Genomic DNA, 15,644 nt, shown 5'->3' on the forward strand with positions numbered 1-15,644 from the left:
ACATATCTTAGGAAAACCTTTGTCAGCTTCTGTCATTTCTGCACTATTATGTGCCTTTCTGGATAATTACCAGTTAATGTGAAAAAGCAGATGGAAAAAACCTTGAAATTTCTGATAGAGAATCCTCAAACCTCTCCCCTTATCTGTGCACAGCAGCTTCCTGATTTCAAAAGAAGTTTGAAAACCTTTGTTAAAAATGTCCCTGATTCCCAGTTTGAATGAACCAAATGACATTCAGCTAAAATTATTCAGCTTTTTCCACAATTAAATTCCATTATCGTGAACTGCCAAAGTAAAATGGAAGGTCTCTTAACTAATGTGGCGGTTGTTTGCTTGTATTTTTCCTGGTGCGTATTGTATAAAGCTGTGTGAAGTAGACGGAGGATAAACAATAACTGTAATTTTGCATCAATGAGTGGGGCATTTTTAGACCCTTCATTATGGGAATGCGCTGGGCTTGGTGCATTTTGTCTCGTCCTTTTTCCTTTTTTTTTTTTTTTGTTAATTCCTTTTCCTGAAAAACCCCACTGAGACTGATTGGATATTGCACCAAACTTAAGGAGCTGTGAGTGGTGACGGTTTGGTTTTCAGTCCTGTAAATGATTTCTTTATGCCGTCTCTGCATACCATGAGAGCCAGGCGCTGGGCAGGCGCACACGCTTCTCCTCTCCCTGCGGCAACGAGGCAGCGCACAGGGGAAATAATTTCATTTAAAAAGTAGTGTTCTCGTTGGCAGGGGAATTGTCCTCATGGTTTCTCCATTGGCTTTTCACATTCTTCTCAATGGAAGGCTGTGCTGAAAGTCTTTACAGCCTTTTTGTAAATCAGAGCTACATGTTGGGTGATCTGAGCAAAACCTGGTCTCAAAACAGGCTCCAGTTTGCCCGTACCTCTTTGCTGCTCACTGCACGCTGAAGCTGTAGGAGCACATATCCCACATATGATATAAAACTATTTCCTTCGGGTAGCACAGAGAATGGAAGTAAAGTGGTGCCAGTCAGGCCTGCTGCACTGGGAGATAAAATAACCTGGTATCACGATGCTGGACCAGAGGGCTTCGTAGGCAAAGGCCATATAGCAGTCTGACCGTCCTGCTGGTTTGTGCTGGTGGTGGCTTCTCCTCCTGGCTGGCATTTAGCATCTTCATCCCCATGGAATGACATTTCAGATACTGATTAAAATCATTGTCTTTTATGGCGAGGAAAATTTTTTCTTCAAAGTAAAAAAAAGATTAAAAAAAAATGCTGTTGCAAACAGCGATGAAAAGCAGATGAATAAAAACAACCAAAAAAGGTTTTAATTCCATTATTTTAAATTAGCTCTTTAATTTGATTTAAGTCATTTGCACTTGTTGCCTGTTTTACATCTCTTATTGTCCAGCATTTTATTTCACACATCTAACAGTATTAAATCAAACTGTTTTCTAGTCTTTGCCTTCTTTTGAAGCCTCTTGAAAGTCTAAAGAAGACTTTAAAAAACAGATATTAAAAGCAAACTTTCATCTCCCTGCAGGTTATTTGTAATCAGACCTTTCTCATCGAGGGCTCATTTCATATGTGTTTGAAATCGGGGAATTACAAAAAACACCAGTCCGTCTTGTTCAAAAAATTGGCCAGGTTTGGTGCCTTGAAACTTCAGCATCAGCCTTGAGGTGACCACGGTGCCTTGGTTCTCTTGGCTGTCTAAGCAATTCTGTGCTGTTTTGTGCTGCAGGCTCCTGCAGCTTGGCTCTGCACGGCTGGAGGTTGTGCTGAGGACTGGGCAATAAAATAACCCATCATTAAAGGGACAATATTGCTCCCACCCCCGCAACCACCAACCACAGCTCCATGGCTGAGTTACTTTCTCATCACTTTTTTTTTTTTTTTTTTCAAAACTGAACTTCAAGTTTGTCCTGGATGCCTCCATACCCCTTTCCCACTACTTTAGCCAGCCACGTTACACCAGCAGACATTTTTGCTCTGTGGCAACCAGGCCACAGCTCTATGTGAAGGTGGCTGGGCCTGACTTGTACATGTGCAGCAGCAGCTGGCCTGGAATTACTCTTTTTTTTTTAACCTTGAGAGGTAAGTGAGTTAGAGGGGAAAGAAGCAAATGTATTTAGTCTGTTCAGAAGGAAAGCCTTTTCTTTTTATGCTCAGCTGTTCCTCGCAAACTATACATCTGGACTTTTACACCTGAAGCTGAGAGCTCAGAGATACCTGATAACCATTTTGCACACATCAAAATGAAAATGCACAGTAGTAGAAAGGAAGATTTTTTTTATTTTTTTTTTTTAATGAATGTGGGAGTGTTAAGCAGGGCTCAGAATACTCTGCCTGTGGGAGAGATGGCAAGTTTCCTTTTATAACTGAGAACTTGCTGAAAGAAAGTTTGCCATTGAATATGGCTGATGGCTCCCATCTGAATAACACACACGGGGATTTACCTTAATCACAATTGATAATAGGGGTTTTGCTCTTGATCAGAACAGGAACCTGACCTTTGAGAAGGGGCTGCAGCAAGCCTCCAAGCTTAAATAACATCAGTGAGCATCTCAGAGAGCACTGGGTGACTCTCAGAAGAGCCTCCACACATGTAGAGACCTCCACCACCAGAGGTCCTCTGCCTGGCTGTGTTAAACAGACATTATCATCTAAGGTGCAATTAAAACAGCAGCTTTGATGAGGTTGATTGGCTTCTTCGGTGTAATTTGTATAAATTTTTGCTCCCAGATGGGATTCCCTTTGCCAGGACTCATTTACAGACCTCACCAACACAGCCTGTGCCATTCGCATCGCTTCCCCTCACATGCAGGAAATTGCGTTTGTCTATGCACTTAGGACACCATCAAATATACATGTATTCAGTAGCTCAAACAGCTAATGAGATTCTCAAAAAGACTACATTAAACAGAAAACAAAGAAACAAACCAATGCCTTATCGCAATTTTCCTTTTGACTTAGGGATGACGTAAACACAGGGTTGGCTTCAAGAGTTTTGGAGTCCCAGCATAAACTGAGGCTGCTCTCCTTCCTTGGAAACCATCACCAGCTTAAAGACATTTGTGTAGGTTGTCCTGCACTGCATGCCAGGACATTACCACTATTATTAGGACTGATTTTGATTGTACTAAGTGATGTGGATGGGAGTGCTGATGGTAGCATTTGCAGAAAGCAGGCCGCCTTCTGTATCATCAGATTTTACCAAAATGCCCACAATGATATTTAAATACTTCAGGTTTTTACTACCCTGATAAATCAGTATTGGAAGGTAAAATGAGGTAAAACCACTTACAGACTGCCCCTGGACAAGCATGGCAAAATCCTAAGCTTAAAATACAAAAAATCTTCCTTGCCAGATCTGCATCGGAGTTCGCATTTGCAAGCACATTGAAAATGAGAAAGTTTCCAGTGAGGTTTTAGCATGTTACTGTTTGAAATGATGTGGCACTGGGTCTGATAATCCATCAGGAAAGCTCTGGCACATTGTATACATGGCTGTGCTGCCCCGCTTGCACCTAGCTTCAAAGCCAGGGTGGATCTGGAGAAGGCCAGGCACAAAGTTTCACGTTGGCACTTGCATCCAAAAACTCATCTTTTTCCCCAAGGTTAAACTTTTTTCCCCAAGACACAGCAGGTGCTTTTCCCCCCTCGTGTCCCTCTCGGGAGGAGGTGTCCCATGCAGAGAGACGTCCCCTGGTGTGTGGACATCCCACCGCAAGGCTCCCGCACAAAGGAGAAGCCTTTCAAAGTGAGGATGTCCTTATCTCAAAGGCAGCATTCCCTCTCTGATCTCCCCTCTGCGGGGATGAATCAGGCCGGCTGCGCTCCTGAACACCTCCCCAAGCAGCACCGTGCTGGAAAGGCCTGATAGATGCAAGGCTTCTCTCTGGCAAGAGCCAAACCGGGTATTTTACGCCACAGGAAGAAACCCTCACACGCACACCTCCAGACACCGTAATTCTCCCAGACCACGCAATTGATTTTTTTTAGGATTTGATTTTTTTCCATGACATGAGGAACAGCTTAGCAACGCCAGAAACCATCCCGCTGCTGCAAAGGAAGCTGTGTGGTGTCTCAGTGGGTTCCCCAAAGCTAATTCCACCAGAAGCAAAGCATAGATATTACCTTCTCCCAAGACAACCCCAGTCCTTCTGTTTCATTACTTCTCCACCTATAAAAGGACCCCGATTCAAACTGTGGCCTGTTGTTTGATGAACCAGGAATCCATACTTCCTGTAATTTTCCTTCCTTCATCCTCTTTCCCCGTGTTTATATGTCATATTCAGTAAAGTCTCTCTTTTATTGAACATCTGTTTGGTACATAGCAAGCTTATTCAAACTCGGCAGGAAAGCACCTTTACTCCAAAATAAATTAAAACAATGTATGTGCCTCTGGCCAATAGATCATTGGATGGGAGTCATGAATGTACGTTTGTGGATATTTGATGGGAAGTTTATCATTTAAATGATGAAAATACAGTACTTCAACATATGGATCATTCAGAGCTACTCTGTTTCCTTTCCAGTTGAAGAATCATTGTGCATTTAGAGGAATTGGATAAAATTAAGAATTTAAACTGGGCTGCTAGTAAAAGCTGGTATCGAAGAGGAGAAATGTAAAATCAAGATGCAGGGATGCAGTCTGACTTTAAGATGTTTGTGGAGGCCCACAGTGGATTGAAGTGGCTTAATTTTAGGTGGCACAAACAATGAGCAAAGTCATGGAATAAATGAGTAAAGAGGGAATTAGAAAGAGAATTAAAGAATTAAAATAGAAATTGAACTACAGACAGCCCCTCTGCAAGGTACACCAGAGGTCACTTAAACTTGGGATCTTAAGATTTCATGTCCTCCCTGCTGTTTTTTTTTTTTTTTTTTTTTTTTTTTTTTTTGTGTGTGATTACCAAGAATAATCCAACTGACCTTTTTGGTGATATGGAGCAGACCATTGTCACAGCTCTAAAATGATTTTTCCCCCTTTTCACACATCAGCTCTGCTAATTTCCACCACAAGAGATGTTCTCTGCTCTAGAGAGGTCGGGGGGAGTGCTGGCAGGGCAGTCCTTTCACTGTTCTCCAGAGCAGATCCCAATTCCTGAAGCAATTCAGCAACAGAAAACTAAGCACAGTTATCAGGGAATAAATACAAGTATGCTAAAGTCAAAAAAGTCATTCAGAGTAATGAAGGAATTCAAGATCACACTTCCATTTGACTTCCTGCTATTAAGACATCGTGAAGTACTTGACAGCATGAAAGAAACCTGCCACTTGATATCTGACCAGTTCACGTCAGTGTCAGCGTCGTGATATTGAAACATAAAACATGGCCACTTAATCGACAATATGAGTTTTAAAGCAGACATATCCCGCAGATAGTCTCTGGCCTGAATTTTCTGCTGCATGCATTTACAGACATCAAGTTCAGCCTGCTTGAAACTACTCAATAAAATGTATTCCCTTCTCAGAATTAGTTCCCAACAATTTCTCACAAATATCCTGTAATGTGAGATTTATGAACTACATTTTGCTGCTACATTTAAAGCATAAATTATTACCTTGTGTTCTTTTAGTGAACTTAGTCCATTAAGGAAGCAAGTTCATTGCAGAGTATGTCTAGTAAGGATAAATATATACTTATATATGTAAGTATAAATTAAATTGCTACCATGGAAAGAGAAGTAATGGTACAATGGGTTCATAAAATCACACATCTGTGTCACGAACAGCGCTGCTAATGACAGAAAACAATATCAGAGACAAAAGTGGAAAATACATGTTGTGTTGCATTTCCCTCTTAATGTGCTATAATTTCCAAAAGGCAGTATGTCAAGTAAGGTTATTTTTTGCTACACAAGCACACGGGGCCAGTGGCCCTCTGTGGTTTCCCATCCCTGTGAGCACTGGCGCAGGACCCCAGCCCAGCAGGATGGGAAGGCAGGAGGGGATGTTCCAGCACCGCCGTCTTGCTGGAAAAAATCCCATCGTATTATTGTAGTGAAACAAGAGTTTTTACTGGCAAACTAACGCAATTTCAGGCCACGTTTCATTAACGCTCCACTGTAAATTTGTGTTTGTCTCCAGAACACAGCTCTGTCGCAGCTGGCACCATGGAAAGCTGCCTCGCTGGCATGGCTTTCCAGTCGGATTTATTGTCAGAGGCAAAAGCTGCACCAGCCTTTCAAAGAGGACCTTGTCTGGTAGACATCTCCGCTGTAATCACTTGCCTGAGAGCAATCACACCTCTGTGGGGCAGACACTTAACAATCTATTATATCATAATTAAGTTTGGCCATGTTTACACTGCTTGATGATGATGCATAAAGATTAATTTACCTCTCCATCCCAGTTGCAAGAATATACTGCCATAGCACCCCATTAAAAATGGAAAGAGCAATAAAGTCTCCAATTATTTTATATTGCCTTAAGTCTATCAGAATTCATCATTTTATGAACCGTTACTTTAATTTATTGGTTTATCATCTATTGATGTAGTAGCAATTATCACGAGTCATTCTATATATGTTTTTAAATATGATGATAGCATCTTCTATAAGCCAGGATAACACCTTATTTACAGTTTGTCAATTTAAGGAGGCTACAGAAAGCTGAAGAATTGCTTTTGACTTCTAAAAAATGCAAAGACAACTAGAATTGGGTTCCTCTGGCCCTCATTGGAGCTCAATATTAGAGAAATCTGAGCTCTTTAAAGTGATCCTTAATGAAAAGAATTGCAATTAGAACAAAGACAGAAATGAGAATATACTGGTTATTCTTTATAATGTGATTTTCTTTTTTTCCTTTTTTCTTTTTCTTTTTTTTTTTTTTTTTTTCTTTTTTCTCTTAAATATTGATTAGAGATCTGAATATTAATTAAAAATCTTGTTTCTGATTCAATTCTGATTGGAACTGCTGGGGAACAAAACAAGTTCACCTTGACATAATTACAATGCTGAGATCTTATTTACATCTGAGTTTGCTGAGAAATCAAAGAAACTGTTCCTGGCAAAGGCAGTCTCTTCCTTTCCCATCCTTGGAGTTTTGAGGGTTTTAAGCTCTCTTTGCTTAAGGGAAATCTCTGCAGGATCTAGCAGGGCTTAGCCTGGGAGACCCAGGAGCCAGAGACAGATGGAGGCTGTGGTCCTTTTTCACTGCCCCACCTGGAGTAGGTTTTCCCCTTTAAGTATAGACATCTAAAGGTGCCCAAGGAACCACTGCTCTCCCAAAATACCTCATGTTGAAGGGGTACTGCCTTGTCCAGTGCTGTTGTCCCATGTAACTAAGCAATAGCAATGAATGCAATGAATGTACCAGGAGCTGCAGGTAACACAGCTGTGCTAAACCTTCAGAGGGTTTAAACCTCCCATCTTCAGCAGAAAGGACAAAATCCTTAGAGAAAGGAACACGATCAGCTCATATATTTTAATCCTCACTGGTCTTTCCCCTCCTGCTCTCATCTCCCATGTGACAGCACTTGTGCTTTCTCCTCCTGTGATTTTGTAAACATTGTTCACTCGGGTAGCTCAGAGAAACGGTCTGAAAATTGTCACTTCTGAGGCCTCAAGTTGTTCTGCCATAAAGCTGACATTTACTCCACACCATTTTGTGCGTTTTCTGAGGGAGACAGCTTGCCAGCCTCATCCCACTTCTAAAAAATCTGATTAGCAATTGTGCTGAGTGTCATAATGGTGATTGGCAAAGTGTCGAAGAAAGGAGAAAAATACACCCTTCACAATGCGAGCTGATTATGAGGCAACATTTACACCACGCACCCAAACTTCATTATCCAGCCACCATCGCTCCTCGCGCACCAGTCCGAGTTCAAGAACTCCTATAACTAGAGTTTGGGAAACTGCGACGGATTGTATTGAAATATGATTAAGCCTCATAAAGATGTAGAGGTTGTTTCCAAGTGCATGTTCTCTTCCTTGACTGGAGACCTGGGTGAGAGGAGCCCATCTCCTTGGCTTTAGCAGCACAAAGCCAATGGTCACTATGCCAGCATCAGCATAACTGCACGGACAGTTTTCTTCCATTTGTCACCATTTACCTTGTGCTTATACACACAATTCGCCTGCTGGAAAAGGTAGAAGGAAGCTTAAGGTTTGGTGCCCCTCTAAAGATGAAGCAATGATGGTGACCTGCCCAGGACTGGTGGGGCAGAGGAGGACAGACAAAGCTGGAAGAGCCTTCGTTCCAGCTCTCACGGGAAGAGCCAGAATGAAAGAAAATAGGGCTTGAAGTCAAGGCAAGCATTTCCATGGGCTTCAGGATATATCATTTTTATATCCTAATATAAAACACAGCAGAGTATGCACACAGGCTGTTTTACTTATATTTAGGGCCTGCTCTCTACAACTGCCCCTTTTGGGCCATGGGATGCCAAGAAGGAGATTTCAGAGCGGGTCAGGTTATTTAAGAAAACCTCCTAAACAACAGCCCAAGTTTCCACACATGCTGCCCTCAGTGGTTTATGGGGTCATAAGCAGCAGTACATGGGCAATAAACTTTTTGGCCGTTTGTCACAGGTGTTACAGGCTGATGCCAGTGAGAGCTTGGGTGGCTCAGGCATCCCAGCAGGGACACCAACCAGGGCCAGCACGGGTAGCACCCAGCACTTCACCACAAGCCAGAAACACTAAAAGATGCCATTTTTCCAGCCCATGCTTCCTTCCCCACAACTGTAGAAGCTTGACCACCCATCATGTGCCAGAAGGCACCCAGAGTCTCAGGAATGTGGGCTGGGAACTTGCCCAGTCCTGCAGCTCCTATAGCATCACTGGATAAATACCGATGGCCCCATCCAAGCATCTCTCTGCTTGTACCCTTTGGCAAGACGCAGGCGAGGGTTCAGCAGCACTTCCCTCTCCGTGATTACGGTTGGGACTTTCTGTCATATAATGAGCAGGGCGATGGAGGAAACATAAAATGCCATCCATGGTGTGCGCAGTGGTGTAATAAATCCAAGGTGAAATAGTAAATCTCCAAGGAGTTACAGGAACCCAGACAGATACCCTGGTGGAGGTGCATTTATTGCGCAGTGCTACAAGGTTTTTCTCTTATCTCCAATTTTATAGATCTGTGCAGCTGCAGCAGTCCTTGGATAGGGCACATATTTGAAAATACTATAAATTTCACCGCCTGTTTATTTCAGATTCATTGGCGCTCTCTGTCTTTACTATCTCCTGGTATTTTATGCCTCAGTACTTGAAGAAAAAATGCTTTGTTTGCACTAGATCTAATATGAAAACTCTCTCTGACATTTAAACTTTAGTATCAGTTTGCCTACAGTGTTAATATCGCTGAAACTGCTTATATGGATTAAATTGCCTACAGTATATAATGCCAAAATATGAACATAGCACATTTACAGATTCAAGCCCTTGAAAGAATTATTACCATTAAAATATTTAAGGTCACCTTTACAAATGCAATAAATCAGAAGGATGTCAAACAGAGAGCATTTAAAGCTCCCTGACTGGAATAGCCCACTGGGAAAACCGTGCTGTGATTCATTGTCACACGGAGAGCAGGGTTTGGGGACCAGGCTTGTGGGGTGGGGTGTCTGCTTGGCATGGGGCAACACGGGGGGCTCTGGTCTGGGCTGTCCCCAACATGAGGCATGACCACCCTGTGAGGAGTCCCTTCCCATGAAGGCACAACACGGGGACGTGCTTTTGAGACAAGAAGCAGCAGCTGAAGACATGGCCCTTAGGCTAAGCTATCAAAGGAGGACATCTAAGCTACAAAAGGAGGCACAGACCAGCTCCCAAACGGCACAGTAAGGTCTCCTGACCCCTGCAATGCATCAGCTCTCATTTTCGGACAAAAACCTAAAGAAGAGAGATCCATAGAGCTTAAGTCTGCCAACTCAGTGGGTGAAATAGCAACACATTCTACCCCACTGTCCTCTGTCCTTTTGCATTAGCGCTTGGAAAAATGGTCTGTAAACACGACCAGCTGGAAAAACTGTTTGGAGTTCCCTGGTTTTCCTCCCTTGACGTCTCCATATCATATTTTCTTGGCTTGTAAGCAAAACAATCTTTTTCCAAGTGTAACTTTGCAGACTCAACCTGGCACTTGAAAAGAAAGCACTGCTGTGTTCCCTGAGGCTTGGGCACCATCACCAAGAAGAGGCATGCTGCAAGCCAAGCTCCAAATCCTGCTGCTCTTGCACAAACCCTGCCTGGTTACACCGAAGGTCTTGCAGGAGGAACGAGCAGCAAAACCTCATTTTTGTCATTAAAGTCAGCCACTGCGGCTCAGTATGCCCTCAGGAGGCAGAACTGATGAGTAAGAAGATGCCATTTTCATGCAGTCCCTTTTCTGCACAGAACAGCCTATTCATGCTACGGGCCCAGTTCTGCAAAAATCCTTATTGAGGTCAACACAATTTACTGATAATTGAAGTCAGTAGAAAGTTTTGCTTCAGTGAGAACTGGCAAATCAAATCTATCAGCCAATTCTTTAAAAAAAATCACCCTTTATTATGCTTTCATCTTAAATATTAGGATTCAGCAAATTTCCTGAGAACAACCACTGTGTAAAACTTTAATCTTTTGAGAATGGATTGTGACTGTAATTGCAAAAACCAACAGCCTCCTCCTGCACCACATTCCCTGCCTCTGAATGTCAGCATTTACTAGCCCATTATATATGGGGGATAAATTTACATTTGGTTATTACTCGTACTTTATTTGTTTCCAGGTGACTGTTTTTAATGTTTAGCACAACACTCATATCTAGAGCAGCCCATCATAATTTACGGCATGGGGAGACAGAGTAAGGCTCATCATCATTTTCTAAGGCAGACCAATGTGCTTAAAGATACGACTTTTTAGAAAAAAATCCACACAAGCAATTAAATGTAATAATTGATCTATTTCTCATCTATAAAAAACTAGCCAAGATGAATTGGTGGGACGTATCTCAGAGCTTTCTAAAGCAACAGCCAGTGCTTACTTAACCAGCTCTGCAGGCATGGTGTTTTAGGAGGACTTAGATATAGACGCACAAAAAAAAAAAAAAAGAAAAAAAAAAAAAGCTGCAAGACTTTTTGAAGTGGCCTGATAGCTTAAATTCATAATTTCTTGCTTATGCTGGTTGGCAGTTTCATTATGCATTCAGCAGAGTGCAGCAGTCCGCATCGCTGACTGTCCTGGCGTTCCTGCTCCACTTGACAGGCGATTCCTTTCTTCTTCCTGCTGCTGATAAAGTCTGTAATGGGGGCAATTAAACTAACAGTGCTTATTAAGGACAGGCACTCCTCTTAGTAGGTATTTCCAAGCCACCTTGCTACTGCAGCTCCAAGAGCAGAGGTGCTGGAGACTGTCAACATGTTCCTCTTTCATTTTATGCTGCAATGCTTAGGGGGATTTTCCTCCATAATTGCCAGAAAGTATTCTTAAAATTCATATTTTTGTTTGGAAGGGGGAACGGGCAACCCTCCTTCACTGCACCGTGGATTTGTCTCCAATGCCATGTGCCTGTTCTCATCTCTGCAGGATGCCACAAACGTCTGGTGGCCCCTTCCCTATGGTCCCATCTCCTTCCCTTCCTGACAAACTTTCCAAGGCTCCTGCAGGCTTGTCCCCTTCTCTGACACCTTTGTGAAGGTAACCTGCCTTATGCTCTCAAACCTAGGGACTTCATTTTGCCACATTGACTCTATTCTGCATCTTCAAGGAGACTGTCTGATTTTCTCGAGTGCTGTGCACATCCCATTCCCACTGACTGAGCAGAAACTCAAGCTGCACCTGGGGTAATTGGGCAACAATATTTGTGCTCCCCTTTCTGGTTTTCTCACAGAAACAGACAGAATTCCCTCAGCGAGGATTTCCTAGAGAACACTGTAAACCTCTAAGAAACTTTGCAGTCAGAGGCCAGCAACGAGCAGCTCCTGAGTTTGAGCAGATGCTTTGCAACATGAACAGAAGCAGTCTGAGCGAGCCTTTGTGTCTCTGGACTTTCGACTGCTCTACCCGTTAGATTTAACAGTTGGCTAACACATTTGATAATCGAGTGTGTTAATATTTTGCAAGAGTGACTGACAAGCAGATTGTTGTCAAATCACAGATCCATCAGGCTGAGGATATTGAAGTTGACAGAGCCCAATAATTTGCAGCTTTCTCCTTCAGCTTCTCATAATTTACGTTCCAGCCACTGAAGGGAAACCTACAACCAAAGAAAATTGATGGACTCATCATCCCGACATGACACTCCTGAAACTTCAGATTGCTTTTGTATACACATGTTGCAATGAGGAATGATCAATGGGAGCTTGTAAACTCCTCACTTACAGGAACCCTTCTAGAGCTGGGGATGCTGCACCTAGGCTGTTCCTTTCCATACCTCACATTAACTGGGTGGTGCACTGAGAACCATCTCCATTTAATATTATTTTCTTTAACCTGGTGACCAAATGATATTGCAACTACCGAGTATAGGCTATTAGGTCATATTTCCCCGGGTTCTTGGTCTCAAGTGGTGGTATTTTGATTAGTACAAGTCATTGTGGTTCAGTCCATCCGTTGTTAGTTGTATGGTCTTATCATATGGAACAACTCAGATGCTATTACTCAGGTCTGTGTTTGTGTTTCTTGCTAAAGTCATGGTATGACAAATTGTTTGGAAGTTTCTGTTGCCCATCATGAACATCAGCCATATATACGTGGAAGCTGGTTCCTGTCAAATGCCATACCTAATACCTGTTAACATGGAAATAAAACCTTAAAAAAAAAAAAAAAAAGTCATCCTTTCCTTCCTAAGAAAATCAAGAGTTGAAAACTTGCAGGTATACAATGTGGTTCCTGGGACATAGCAACAGATTAGCAAAGGCAGGACAGGGCAAGGGATGATGATTCCCCACTGAGGAAAGATAAATTTTAAAGGCATTATGTGCATGCTGGATTTTTCATCATTGTTGCCCACAGATTTATCTAATAGGTAGAAACCTACTTCAAATTCCAAAGTGAAATTTTGTTTTGACACCGGCAAAGAAATCAAAGTCTATGGAAATGCAGTCAGGCTCCACTGGAAGCTGCTGCCTGGAGCTAACACCAGGCAGCTCAGGTGCAGGGCAGGGTGACTGGACTTGCTGTGGTTCCAGAAACATCCTCAGAACCTAAAGAAAAATACTATCGAAAAATATTTTCCTAGGAAAGGAAGTCCAGAGAGAGGCAGAAAAATCACTCATTCACTTCAACAGTATAATAAAGGCTTTAACTTGCTTGCCAGCGCTCATCTTGGCAAAGCATTTTAGTATAGGTATAACTGTGCACCCCTTGACTTTAGTAGGACTGCATGCATGTTAAAATAACCCCAGGCTCAAACACCTCACTGAATTGAGATTTAATATGTATTTGGGTTTGTTCACACTGCTTGGGGCTTGTATCAGGATTTGCTGTATTCGTGCTCATCATATAGAACAGATTTACCTGTTGAAATGGGATATTTTACTTTTGCCCTATATTAACTGCACTATGCACAGTAAACAGCTCTCACTGTGGTAAAATTATTATTAATTTCTTGGGACTTTTTACTTCTAGTCAAGCCAATGTAGGAAAGAAAGCCCAGCCAATGGAAGAGAAAAAGGAATCTTGCTATTCAAACACATAAATTAGCAGAAGTAGCCAAATAAAAAACCATTTCTATGAAAAGACAGAATCACTCCCTGTCTGACAGTATAGCCCTGAGTCAGATTGGCACCATACGATGTGAAAACAAAAGGAGGAGTCTTGAAAAGATGTGAATGTGCTGGGAAATAATAGCTCCTTAACCCTTGTTTCTCAGAGCACTTCCCGTTTTACTGCAATGATTTACACCAACAGCTGAACTGAATCTGGCTGACTCAAACTCACAGTGCTGCACATTAAAACTATATTTGTAATGAACACTACCCCGCATTTTTTGCAGTACTTCAAAGGGAATTATATATATATATATATTTAATTTTAAGAGAGTAACTGAGGTGAACCTTCTTCAAAAACACGTTAAGCTTCAAATCAAATACTGCACTTCTAAGAAATCCATTAACCGTTCACATCTAAAACTCATCCTTCAACACTTCACACTATAATGCACATTGTTGTCAAATTTTGTCTTATTTACCCCCTGCTAATAGCTGGGCTAAATTCCAAGAAACTTAAGACAATTGTGGAGAGATGCAGATCTAACATTTTTCAAGTTGACAGCCAATGGTTCTGAGCATTTAATTCCCGAGACGGAAGAATCTCCAAATCCTACTTTTGTAATTCACCCAGGAAAATACATCAGAGCCAAACTGTGTCTGCGCAGCCTAACTAAAAATGTTATTGTTTGATCCAAATTGTATCTTTCTTGGCAGATTTGTAGGGATTGATCCTGGCTGACACTGGTATTTTAATATGAAGCTGAGAACTCAAGAGTTCTTGATAAATTAGCATCTGGATCATAACCGTAGGCATTCTGTCCTCAGCAGTATATCTTAGGTAAAGGTTCATTTAATTTAGCCCTTGTTAAAATTTAAACAGCTATGCCAAATTCCACCAGACTTGGCATGTATGACATGACTAATGACTCTGCTAAACTTTGAGTCAAAAGCTTCAATTTTGAAATGCATCATCTTTATGTATTTGCCCCTGAGCAGCAGCAGCTCACAGTAAAAAATAAAATAAAATAAAATAATTCCATTTACTCATGTTTGAAATTTAAGCAGCTAAAAACAACTCTAGAAGTTTTACAATATTTATGCGTGAATTCGATAAGTGGTTTATGCTCAAAGCAGAAAGCACAAAGGGTCAAGGGTACAGGCAGTACCGGAGATCTTCTTCCTCCATTTTAAAGGGCAGCAACATTGCGAGAGCCTCAGAGCATTCCTCCGGGTACTCTGTGCAGTGAAAGTGCTTGCCCTGGGGTTGAGCTTCACATGGTGTGGCTGAGGGCAGGTTTGCCCAAACCTCACGCCTTCCTTCTGCCTGTTTTCCTATCCCGGTTCAATATGATTTAAACAGAATTATCCATCTTTCTTCCAAAGCCTGATCAGATGCACAAGTACCTAACCACTGCAGAAAACACCACCCCACTATCTGCCTCTTGGTACCTTAGCTTATATTTACATAATACTGACTTCATATTCACTTGCAAATTTTCTTATGTATAAGCCTCCAGGCTCTGTTTAAGTCCCAGATTTTTTAAAAATTATTATTACTATTAATTTATTTATTTTTATGTGGGGGGACACTGCTAACATGTGGCCTTCTCTGCTCCTCTATACAACAAACCATCAGCAGCCTGTCTTCATGGGACCCACAAGGACATCCAGAAGTCACCTAGGCTGATGGCAGGGCCAGCCAGAGCAGGCTGATGAGGAACTCTCCCACCTCTCCCAGCCCAGCGCTGGGAGGCCGACAGTTGCCTCCGACCATCCCATACTGCCCAGCTCCAGCTGGTAAATTTTCAAAAAAGCAATTTCACGCATTCATCCAAACTGCATGCACGCATGGGAAAAGCTACTGGATTATTCTTTAAATCCTTCTGTAGAGTTTTCCTTTCTTGGAGCGCCTACAGAGAAATTTGGCACAGGCCAGATTTATGATGCGCAGTCAATTAATATTTTCCACTGTGTTTCCTTGTAGTGCTCTAATTGCAACCCTGTATTTCATCTCATATTAAAATCTGCTTTCA

Source organism: Aythya ferina (assembly GCF_964211825.1).
Source record: "Aythya ferina genome assembly, chromosome: 13".
NCBI lineage: Eukaryota > Metazoa > Chordata > Aves > Anseriformes > Anatidae > Aythya > Aythya ferina.